Here is a 12,593-nt window from a genome sequence, read left to right as displayed (position 1 = left end):
CAAGTCTCTTACACGGCTTTTTAGGAGGAAGATGAAGCAGACACCATCTGTTGTTCATTTGCCTTCTATCACTTGTCCTCGGATACTCCCCACCTCGTGGATTTGAGGGCCTGGGGACGCGACAGATAGGAATGTGAGCAGAACTGCACCAGTTCTAACCGAAGGCTTTACGAGCACTGAGCTGTGTTCTCCTGCACTCCTACACTGCACCCCAATCTCTGCTGGTCCCAAAATGAGGAGACACCTAGCACATAACTAAATCCAGCCACACCCAGCAGAGACTGCCAAACCTATGAGCTAGAAATACATGTCTGTCACTGCTCATCACTGAAGTTTCACAGTGACTTGTTACATAGCATTATTACAGCAAAAGATGACTAATACAAAAGGCAAAGATACTATATATGCAAATTATATTTGTGGGTTTTAGTTTAACTAAAAAATTTTACTAAGTTTACAAACACCTGCATATATACACAAATACATATATGTATACATACATACAAAGTGATACTATTTACATAAAGTTCAAAAATAAAATTAACAATACATGAACATACGTAACTATAAAGAAAAGCAAAAGAAAAAAGCAGAGTTGAGGCTAATGGTTTTCTGGGGACAGACGTAAGACAAGAGGAGCTATAGGGAGATATAAGAGGGTAGGGCTAACACTGTACCACTTAAGCTGAGAGAAAGGACATATACATATCATTCAATTAGACTTATATAACACTCTTATTACATATAGTCCTTTCTATGAACAGAATGTTTTATATTTTAATATGAAAGGCAAAACTTTTCCAGAAAAATTCAGAAATGATTATAAAAGAAATTTATGTAGCCACATGCAAAAAAGAGGTAAATGTATTTATAATCTTTAAGCCATAATTAAGAGGCAGAAAGAGTCGTAGTGACTCACTTATTCTTTAAGCTGCTGCTGCTGCTAAGTCACTTCTGTTGTGGCCAAATCTATCTGACCCCATAGATGGCAGCCCATCAGGCTCCCCCGTCCCTGGGATTCTCCAGGCAAGAACACTGGAGTGGGTTGCCATTTCCTTCTCCAATGCATGAAAGTGAAAAGTGAAAGTGAAGTCACTCAGTTGTGTCCAACTCTTAGCGACCCCATGGACTGCAGCCCACCAGGCTCCTCTGTCCATGGGATTCTCCAGGCAAGAGTACTGGAGTGGGGTGCCATTGCCTTCTCCTAGTCTTTAAGAGAAAGAGACAAATACAAGTGATAGCCAGGTTCACTATAAAATGCAAGACAGAACTGACGTGAAGAGACGGATATTCATCCTTTATCCAGATGCAGAAGAAGGTGGCCTTCCCAATGAGCTGCATTGCTCAGCTATCTGATCACTGGAGATTCTGATCTCACAGCTGTATAACCCAAGTTCATTTTTTAGTAGAAATTCCTAAACCCTGTTTTGCTAAATTACTATGTACTGAACTGTCATCCCAAGAAAAAGCTTAAGAAAATTTTCTTATTTGAAGCATTATTGGTAACAGCAAAAAAAAAAAATTATAAACTTAAATGTGCAATAATGAGGGACTGCGTAAATGAATGGCTGTTAATTTACATGGAATGGAGTTTGCTGTATCCACTTAAAAACACCTCAAAAAGATTTAACGACAAGTGAATGAATGCTCTCCAATGTCCTTTGTGCAACCTTCTCACAACCAATACGAAATATCAGAAATGATGTCTCAGAGAACTTAAATGTAATACCCCAAAGGCTTATAAACCAAAACTTAAAATGATTAATGTTCAATTTTTAAATTTAAAATAGAATAATATACAATAAAACAGATAATATACAAATTTACTATTCATTCAATAAATATTTCCTGAGCAGCTATTACAAGCCAGGGAGTGTTCCAGGCTCCACAGACACAGCCACAAACCAAAGACCCCTTTCGCATGGAACTCACATCCCAGCAATTCTAGCGCCTCCCCTTAACTCAGGTGCACAGTTCATGGTTGAAATAAATATGTCAGGGCATTCCAGGGTAATATCTTCTCATGCCAGATAAACAAATAACTTCAGTTAATACTAAAGTGGGCTTCCCAGGTGGCGCCAGCGGTAAAGCAACTGTCTGCCAATGCAGGAGACTAACAGTCGCAGGTTTGATCCCTGGGTCGGGAAGATCCCCTGGTGAAGGAAATGGCAACCCACTCCAGTAATCTTGCCTGGAAAATTCCATGGGCAGAGGAGCCTGGAGGGCTGTAGTCCAATGAATGATGACTATTAAAGTCATTCATTGACATGGATGGTCTCACCACTGTACTTTCACAATTCTTGAGCTCTCTATAAAGAATATTCATTCTCTCTGCAATTTACCCCCCCAAAACACAATTCTAAATTTTCAAGGCTTTCTGTGTTTTCCCTGCTCAAAAGAAGTAAAGCCAATCTTCTACTACAGCTAGAGTAAAAGGAGGTTTATTTAGCCCATTCACTAAATTAACGAAGTACTTCCTACTAATAAGATCAGAGAAGGAGATGGGCAAAATGAGAAATCATCCGATTTCCTAGGTTTGTTTATACGTGTATGTTAATGAAACAGCAGATAAGAATGAGATCTGATTTCCCCTTCTGCAGGTAGAATTTAAGTTAGGTTTCCAGAAGGACTTATCAAATTCTAGTAGCTTTACACTGGGCAACTTCTAGGTATTTAGGAAAAACAAATGTCCTTCCCAAGGTTTCCTTTCCTATCTCAGTTACAGAGAGGTGGGTATTTCCAAACTACCTTATATTTGCCTAATGCACTTAATATATCCTATCAGAACTATACATAATGCCTGAGGTCTACAGATAAAAGCTAAAATAAAGGCTACCGCATCTCTGATTATCAGGGGTCTGGCTTCATTTTAAAAGTCAGTTAAGGACTTCCCTGGTGGTCCAATGATTAAGAATCTGCCTACCAATACACGGTTTTTTCAGTAGTCATGTATGGATGTGAGAGTTGGACTATAAAGAAAAGCTGAGCGCTGAAGAATTGATGCTTTTGAACTGTGGTGTTGAAGAAGACTCTTGAGAGTCCCTTGGACTGCAAGGAGATCCAACCAGTCCATCCTAAAGGAAATCAGTCCTGAATATTCATTGGAAGGACTGATGCTGAAGCTGAAACTCCAATACTCTGGCCACCTGATGTGAAGAACTGACTCACTGGAAAAGACCTTAGTCAGTAAAGTCTGCCTGCAATGAGGAAGACCTGGGTTCGATTCCTGGGTCAGGAAGATCCTCTGGAGAAGGAAATGGCAGCCCACCCCTCCAGTATTCTCGCCTAGAGAATCCCATGGACAAAGGAGCCTGGCAGGTTACACTCTATGGGGTCGCAAGAGTCAAACACGACTGAGCGACTAAGCACACAGCACACATTGAGCTGGGAAAGACTGAAGGTGGGAGGAGAAGGGGACGACAGAGGATGAGATGGTTGGATGGCATCACCAACTCGCTGGACATGAGTTTGAATAAGCTCCGGGAGTCAGTGATAGCCAGGGAAGCCTGGCGAGCTGCAGTCCATGGGGTCGCAAAGAGTCGTACACAACTGAGTGACTGAACTGAGCTACCAATACAAGGGACACCGGATTCAATCCTTGGTCCAGGAAGATTCCACGTGCTGCGGGGCAATTAAGCCCCTGCACCACAGCTACTGAGTCTACAGGCTCTAGAGTCCATGCTCTGCAACAAGAGAAGCCCCACACACAGCAACAAAGAGAGTAACCCCTGCTCACTACAACTAGAGAAAGCCTATGCACAGCAAAGAAGACCCGGTACAGCCAAAAATAAATAAAAATAAAATTTAAAAGTCAGTTAAAAATTCCAGACAACTGTAATAGTAAGCCCTATAGCAGATACGATGAGAACTATAAAGAAAAGTAGGCAGGATTCCAGGCCCTACATTAAGGATTTACATCGAGCTGGATTCTAAACACAAGTATGTATCCATCCATTCAATAGATACTAATTCAGCTCTACAACATGTAAAACTTTTCAAAGGGCTCAAGATACAGCAATAGACACAAACCTGGTCCCAACTAACAGAACGCAGTCAGGACAAAAGTCCCAAAAAAGATGGGAGTCAAGGGATTACGCATGGGGAAAAAAAATGCTTTCATAAACTAAATATCTCATATATCTGGCACATGGATTACCATGGGTCCATTTTTGGTCTTGTTATAAAATAAAGGAGTTGAAACAATTTTTAAGTTCTCTTTCGAGCACTAAAAGGTTTGTGACCTAAAAATCAATTTCAATTCAATGGATAACTGAGGAAGATTCTAATCCCTCACCATTATTAACTAGAATCAATTAATAAATTATTGCAATAAACCAAGTATGAACTAAAACAAACTGGTCTGAAATGCCGGTTATGTTTGAAAAGGGGGACAGAAGGGCAGATTCAAAGGACACTTGGAAGGAAGTCAAAAAGACTAACAGTGAAGTAATCAAAGGTAATCCTAAATTTTAAGGGGGAATCCAGATGATATTCCTTTGGCAATCCTCAGTGATGAGAGATCATCAACTCTGGAGGAAAAAGGGTTTGCAAAAGAAAAATATTCCCAAGCAAGTCTGGTGAAGGAGCTTAGAATTCAAACCAACAATAAAATGTGATATAAATTGATGACAAATAGGGTTCAATATTTTAAAAAGCAACTTCTAAAAAGAAATTTGAGAAATTTCTCTTCAGCAACTGATACAGTCTACTAATGGTAACTACACTTAGTACTCATTTGAATACAGATTAAGATGCTGTTTCTAAGATGCTGTTTCAAAATGAGTCTACTATCTCACAACCAGATTATCCTAGTAAGCCTCTATTTACCAATAACTAAGCATCAGCTGGGAGAGTAAAACACAAACTCATGAGAGTTACATAAAAGACAGGGGGCCTGCATTTCCAACAAAGCTAGGCCACATAATACACAACATTCTTAGGGACAGAAACCTAGACTTAAATATATACACGTAAAGTATATTTTTTAATTATTAAAAATATCAAAGGGTTAAAAACTGGTACAACCACTTTGAAAAACTGATAATAACTACAAGAGTTACATATTTACTCAACAATTCTATTTCTAGGGATATTTCCAAAAGAAAGGAGTCTATATGTTCAACAAAATACATATATAAGAATGCTTTAACAGTCCAAAATTGGAAATAATGCAGATATCTGTTAAAAGCAGAATGGAGAAATAATTGTAATACAAAGAAGCCTGGAGCTTCTTTCCTCCTGGAAACGTTTACCCAATCAAAAAAGGTGCCTGAGGGGCTAATTTATACTTAAGCAGACTTGAGGACTCAGAAGACAGCAAATCAGAGTACAAGAGCCACTAAGGGAGCCACACCCCCGTCTGTAATAAGACCTCAAAAAGCTGAATCCCAGAAGAAAGGATAACACAAAAAGTAAACCAAACCAGTCTTTGCACAGACACTAAAATAAATCTCAATTTGAATCAAGGTGATCCTAAGTGCCTGGCAAAAGCAACAGAAAAATCCTCATCTAAATCTACATTTACTTCTAGAAATAATCTGTCAAATACAGTGAACAGTACACAGTGAGCATGGATACATGGAGCTGACACTCCTCAAAGAATAAGAGACCACAGGAAAAATTCTGCAGGACTCTGGGACAGAGTTACTTGCTTACTCTGTTCAGAGACATGTGAAGAGCTTGCACATTTTGACAGGGAATTATAAACTATAGACGTGGCATAGCAGATTTTTAAAAGAACCAAACTGAAATTCTAGAATGAAAAATACAGCAACGAATATTAAGAATCCAGAAAATGAATACATTGAAGAACAAATTAGAGATGAAGACTAAACTGAAAGGCCAGAGGTAAACTGAACCACTAGAAAAAAAAATTAAAACCCAGAAGGCAGGTGAAACACAGTGGAGTTACCGAGACCTAACGCTGGGTAACTGAAGTCTCAGAAAGATTAAGCAGGAGAAATGGGGAGAGGCAACATTAGAAGAGATGACAGCTGAAAACTATCCAAGACAGATGAAAGACACCAGGTCACAGCATAAACAGCTATGAAAAGAAAAGGGAGGAGAGGAGAGAGAGATCATTTGAAATCAAATCTGAAAGACAAAAAGAAAATCTTAAAAACAGCCTATGAAAGTGAAGTGAAAGTCATTCAGTCGTGTCCAACTCTTTGTGACCCCATGGACTATATAGTCCATGGAATTCTCCAGGCCAGAATACTGGAGTGGGGAGCCCTTCCCTTCTACAGGGGATCTTCCCAACCCAGGGATGGAACCCAGGTCTCCCGCATTGCAGGCAGATTCTTTACCAGCTGAGCCACAAGGGAAGCCTGAAAATAGCCTGAGGAAGAAAGAAATTATCACCGAAGAAGTGATAAACAGCAGCTGCCTTCTCAATAGCAACAAAGACAAATATTATAGAATAATCTCTTCTCCAAAGAATATACAAATATATGTATGTGCGTATTGCCAATCTAGAATTCTATACCTAGCAAAATGTATCTTTCAAGAATGTACGTGAAATAAAAACATTCTCAAACTAAACGTTTTAGATTTTGTCAGTACTAAATCCACTCTAAAGAAAACACTAAAGGGTATTCTGCAGGCAGATGGAAAATTTTTCCAGACAGAAAGTCAGTAACATAAGAAAGAAGAAAAGGGCAGTAAGCCTGATTGAATAATAATGGTACAAAACAATAGAAATAGGTCTTTGGGGGTATAAAACATACATACATTTTGAAACATAACAATGAAATACAAAAAAAAGGAAGGAAATTGACTTACATGTTTTAAAATTGACTTACATTATCTGGAAAAAGGGTGAAAGTCTCAATATTACACTTTGATAAGTAGAGAAAAGATTAGAATTTCTTAGGCAAATACTAAGGAAGAGTAAAAGAATATATAATCCCAAGTTAATTAAAAAAAGGAGGAAATGGAATAATTATTTTTTTTAAATCAATCCAAAACAAATCCAGAAAAAAGGAACATGGAACAGGTGAGACAAATACATCCCTCTTAATTTTTAAACATTCATATCAATTGTTATTATCTGCCAGTTCATTTTTTATAACAGGCATCAGCAAAATACACAGAAATATCTATCCCCCACTCACATACCTAACCTTTATAAATTTTACTTTCCACATTTATTTCCATTGTCACTCAGTTTTCAAAGCCTTATTTCACCTTTTCTTTTCTAACTACAGATATGGTAACAAGCATTAAAAGATTCAAAAGGAAAACAAACAAAAAGAAACAAGGAGGAAAAAAAAAAAAAAAACCCAGAGAACTAACTGGCTTACAAACGCTGCGTTAATTCCACAATAAAATATTAATCTGCCATTACTGATCTGTGTAAAATCACTAAGGGCACACTCTCCTTCTGTGATGGCCCACACTCTGTGGAGTGTGCTTCTCTCTGAATCTGAATAAATCCACTTCTTACCTATCACTTTTTCTCTCACTGAATTCTTTATGCGATGGGACATCAAGAATCTGAGCTTTACTAGGTCCTTAAATCAGGTACCATGGTGTTTGGATGGGTTTGAGCCCCAGCCACGTGGGTTCAAGTTCCAAGCAGGGTTTTGGCTGGGTTAGAGTCACAAACTGGGTTTTGGCTGGGTTCAAGTCCCAAACAAGATTTTGGCTGGGTTCAAGTCCCAGCCTCGTGGGTTCAAGTTCCAAGCAGGGTTTTGGCTGGGTTCGAGTCCCAGCCACATGAGTTTGAGTCCCAAACTGGGTTTTGGCTGGGTTCGAGTCACGGTACATGGGTTCAAGTCCCAGTCTGAGGTAAATGGTTTCACTTTTAAGATATTCTCTGTCTTTGTTTTCTCTAGATTACTGTGATATATTTAGATTTGGGGGAAGAGGGTTATTTTATGGATATTCTTCAGTCTTTGGCTTCATTTTGAAATATTCTAAAATTTAGAATACATCTATGTGAAGTATCTCTTCAAATACTGATCTGTTACTTCAAATACTGAATGTCTTACTCTTCTCCCTCTGCTCTGGCACTACGTGTACGTTGGGATTTCAACTATGTACTATATGTCTCACACATTTTCCACCTTTTAGAGGGCATGCGGGGGCTTCTAAGGTGGCGCTAGTGGTGAAGAATCTGTCTGCCAATGCAGGACAGGCTGGTTCAATCTCTGCGTCGGGAAGATTCCCTGGAGTAGGAAATGGCAACCCGCTGCAGTATTCTTGCCTGCAAAATTCCATACTCTGCTCTGAGTTCACACTCAATGAAGAAGGAAATGGCAATCCACTCCAGTATTCGTGCCTGGAAAATTCCATGGACAGAGAATCCTGGAAGGGTACAGTCCATGGGGTTGCAAAGAGTCAGACACGACTGAGCATAGAGGACAACCAAAATTAATATATTAAGAAGCTTAAAATGATATTCTTTCACTTATTTCATGAAAAGCATTACTCTAATATTTTTTAATTCCCTTGTTAATTCAGTGAAGGAAAACTCCAGGATAAAATGAAAACTTCTACACCAGTATCAATGTCATCAAGACACAGGTGCAACATATACCTCTCTCAGAGGATAATTAAGTAATCCTTTTACAGCCCCAAATACTTAACCAAACAAGATGTGAAACTCCAGAGCTTACAGTGAATTGCTACTTGCATTTTGTGAGGATTAGACATTTTAAATAAGGCTGTCTGAGCTTTTCTAAGGAAAATGTTATCAAATTTTAAAACACCAATATTATACAGTCTGTCTAAGGAAATCAAAGAACTTTTTTAACATTTAATTCCAGTTTTACAGATATAGAAATTATCAAATAATCAGTGCCAGAGTTGTATAGTAGTGGACACCAAAGTGTGCAGTCATCACCAGTCTAGCGAGGTCGGAGTCATCTGGACGGACTCTCTTTCTACAAAGGCTGAGCCACCTGGTTCAGACGATGACAGCTCATGAGGCCAAGAGCCAACCTTCGCCCCACAAGCAACAGTGGTGGGACAGGTGCCACAGAGAGAACTCTCTCACCCACAAGCATTCTCTTCTCTACACGCTCCTTCATCCTCAGTGTCCCACCCTTCCACCTGCCATCTCTTCCTCATCCTTCAGGTCTTACCAGCAACTTCCTCAGGACAGCTTGCCCTGCCCCTCCCAATCAAGTCAGGTTCCCTGGTGACTGGTTTTATAGTTCCATGTACTGTACTTCACAGGACTGATCCCTCTAGTTGTTCAAAACAAGGTACATGACACAAGGCTGTGCGTACAAGAAGGCACCCAAGAAATATCTGTTGAATAAACAAATGTGAATTTATAATTCTCCCCAATTTTACAAAGAAACAACCTTTAAAAACTAAGTTATCTTCATGAAATGCCATAACCTGGAAATGGCAGAGACCAGTTGAGAGTTCAAGTGTCTGTGATTAATTCTCAGGCTCTAATGTCCACATACTATAAAGAAGTGTTGTAGAAGTCAGATTTCTTTCAAATGAATATTACTTTGGTTTTGACTTTTACTGTAAAAATTGAGACACTTTCTAAAGGAAAAAATGAGACACTAAATATAAATAAATCATATCTAGCAAGACAATACACCTTTCAAAAATCACACTGAAGGAGAAACTATACCTTTCTGGTAATAAACGATCAGAGTATTATTGGTAACAGTACTATTTCACTAAACAAAACAAAAATGGTTGAAGTGAAATTGCAAGCATAAACCAGAAAATGTAATCACTTGCCACTTTCTAACTGAAGCAGCAATTCTTAAAAGTTCTGGTATTGTGTCTTTAAGTTTTTTGCAGGACTTCAAATTGCCTTAACATTACTAGCATTTACAATCAAAGTAATTTTGTTTCAACTTGCCACTAGCTTAAATTTACTGGTCTCTTTTTCACTCATCTTCAATAGCTGCAAAATGTAACAGTACCTTGAGATAGATGGGAACACCATGGGCAAAGACTGAACTGACCAAAAACCAAACTGACCCTGCAACCTCTGCCTGGCACTGGGACCCAGCTTGCATCTGCCATACCAGGAAGTTGCCTCAGTTCCCAAGGATGACCAGCCAATTAACAGATGGTGCCAAAGCCAACACTTGTACCTACTGGCTTGTTTAACCAATGGCAGCTGTCCTCCCAAGGAGCTATTTCATATCAAAACAATGTCATAACTGGTAATGGGCTATTCTCACCAGAAACATAACCCTAACCCCAGAGAGCCAGGTCTGCTAGTTAAAAACATTAAGTAGGCATCAACAGCAAGACTTAGGGCCCAGGTTCTTAATGTTTGGGAAATGATGCTTCTCTGATGTCCTTGTAACACCTGAGTGATTCTTTAAAGACATAATCAGCAAAGGAATTTCTATTAACTCAGAATACCTGTACTGGCAATTAAGGCACTGGTTTTTTAATTTATACTTTTATTCGTGTAGCTTCTTTTCTCTTACATTTTTACATATTTCAATTGGCTATATAGAACATAACATAGGAACAATATCCATTTTAAGTAATAAACTAGATGATGTTTACAAACTTTACTATTAAAAAAGGCAAGCTCAGTATCATTTTTCTTAACTTTACGGTCTGACAGAGTGAGAAATAAAAGCAAATAAACCACCGTCCATTTAATGCTGCCTAATCTGATTCTTATTAAGATGACTTCACAAAAGAAAAAAGCACCCTGACTTTCCTGAACAGAACTTCCCATAGATTCAATATATGAGGGAGTTGGGCAGGGTGGTATCTAAAGTTTTGTCCGACCTCCGCGCTACGAAATATTAAGTATCCCAAAGACTTACTTCTATTTATAAATGGATTAATACACGATTGAAATAACTTTCTTCTAGCAAAGTACTTAAAACCGCGTCCCCACTTTTTTTCTATATGTCACATTATTTCCATGACTTGTTATTGCTCCAATTCAAAACTCCTTCCCAGTCCCATAAGCGATTCATTTAGCTCCTAATGAAATCTACCGACTAAAAAGCATCTGTGGATTAAAATGAAGGGCGGGGGCCGGGGGGCATTTCAGTGTACAGAAATGTTCACCCGTGGATCCACAGAGCCCTCACAATTTCAATTAAAATACCTACGAGTAACCGTTCGCCCGCATCACAACTGCCGCACCAACACCCGGCTGTGAGCTCCCAAGTATTTTGCAAACTTTGCAAAGGCGCACAGATTTCCAGGTTCTCCAAAGCCCTCATTCAGCCCCATCCTCCCCTTGCCTAGTCGAAACGAAGTTCCGCGGCAGGAAGGCAATAATTTTAAAAGAACAAAGTTTGCCTCGATCCTGCCCACTTGGACTCTGGAGGACGCAACTGAAACTTGCAAGGGAGACACGTCTCCCGGGGACCGAAACTTGCCGGGGGGGTGGAGAGGCAGCGGGTCTCCCCTACCCCGGGATCTGGCCGACCCCCGCCCCTTCCACGAGCCCCCTTCACCGGTCGGCAGGTCCCCCTCCCGCGCCGTCCCAGCCAGATCCAGCCCGCACGCACCCCGGCGCCCCTCGCCCGGCGCCCGCCGACCTGCCAATCACACCCGCAGCACCCAGCGGTCCGGGCTTCAGGGGGCGGGGGCCGGACGGCCGCGCGCGTTTCCGGAGCCGGCCCCCTCGAGGGCGGGGGCCGGGAGCGCCGCTCATCCACCTCCCCTGCGGCCGCGAATGGCGGCGTCCGGCTCCCCAGGGCCACCTCCGAGTCCGTGTCCGGGGGAAGCCCGCCAAGCCCCGCCGCCGCCAGCCCCTCGCAGTGGGAAAGGGGAAAATGAACTTACCTCCGAACGGTCCCGTCGGCGGAGGCTGCGGGCGGGGGGTCCCCGGGGGCCGAGCAGGTCCCGGCGCAGCGGCGGCGGCTACCGCAGTGCCCTCCGCCCCATTGTTTCCCTTCCGAGAGGATCCCGGCAAAGCCGAGCCCGGGAACCAGGAAGTTCCCCGGCGCGACACCTCCTGCCGCCGCTATGGAAACGGCCCCCCGCCTCCCAGAGCAGCTCACCCGGGACCCCGCCTCCGAGCCGCCGGCCCCGCCCGCCTCACGGGCCGCCGCCAACCGTCGCTGCTGCGGCCGCGGCCGCCGCCATCTTGGCGCGGCCCGGGCGGCCCCTTCCCGGCGGCACGTGCGCGCTGCTCCCGCGTATTCCCGCCGGCCGCGGGGGCGCGCTGCCAGGGCCGCAGGGTGCTGGCGCCGCTTCCCAGGAAGCGTAGCCAGGAGCGGCCCCCGGGACCCCGAGGGAGGGAGAGAGAGAGAGAGGGCCCAGGCGGGACTGCAGAGCTAGGACCTGGAGCGGGGCTTCGAGTAATTGCACGAAAACGACAGGCTTCAGCTGGTGTCCACTGGCAGGTCGAGGAATGGCTGACACCAGGGGTGAGGTCAGCAGAGCGGTGGCCGAGAGCCATGGGCTCTGCAGCCAGATTGCCTCGTGTTTCGTTTCTGGCTCTACTACCCACCAGCTGTCAGAGCTTGGACACTAATTTTCTGTATGCCTCAGTTTATCTGTAAAGTGGCATTTTAATACTTGCCTCATAGGGTTGTTACCTGGAAGCAAGTGCATAGTATACTCAGTAAGTGCAAAATAACTATGCTTTCAATAAAATGGCATTGGGTCTGACAAAAGTCACATTTCTGTCT

The 12,593-nt window shown here is 42.2% G+C and overlaps 1 protein-coding gene across 4 annotated transcripts in view; it reads right to left on the bottom strand.

Annotated features, from left to right (window-relative positions):
• USP6NL (USP6 N-terminal like) overlaps positions 1–11,923 on the bottom strand; it is a 139,633-nt gene extending 127,710 nt beyond the window's left edge. The window contains exon 1 of one of the 4 annotated variants that reach the window (XM_070380892.1): positions 11,743–11,923. The gene's annotated coding sequence lies outside the window, so the exon portion shown is untranslated. Of the gene's footprint in view, positions 1–12; positions 32–11,465; positions 11,520–11,742 lie in introns of those variants that run through there. The other 3 variants (XM_070380893.1, XM_070380894.1, XM_070380895.1) reach the window with 3 other exon arrangements.
• Between the last annotated feature and the right edge of the window lie 670 nt (positions 11,924–12,593).

The sequence above is a fragment of the Bos mutus genome, chromosome 13 (assembly GCF_027580195.1).
Source record: "Bos mutus isolate GX-2022 chromosome 13, NWIPB_WYAK_1.1, whole genome shotgun sequence".
NCBI classification, from domain to species: domain Eukaryota; kingdom Metazoa; phylum Chordata; class Mammalia; order Artiodactyla; family Bovidae; genus Bos; species Bos mutus.
The sequence above is the reverse complement of the archived record's forward strand: the minus strand, read 5'-3'. Positions and strand labels throughout refer to the sequence as shown.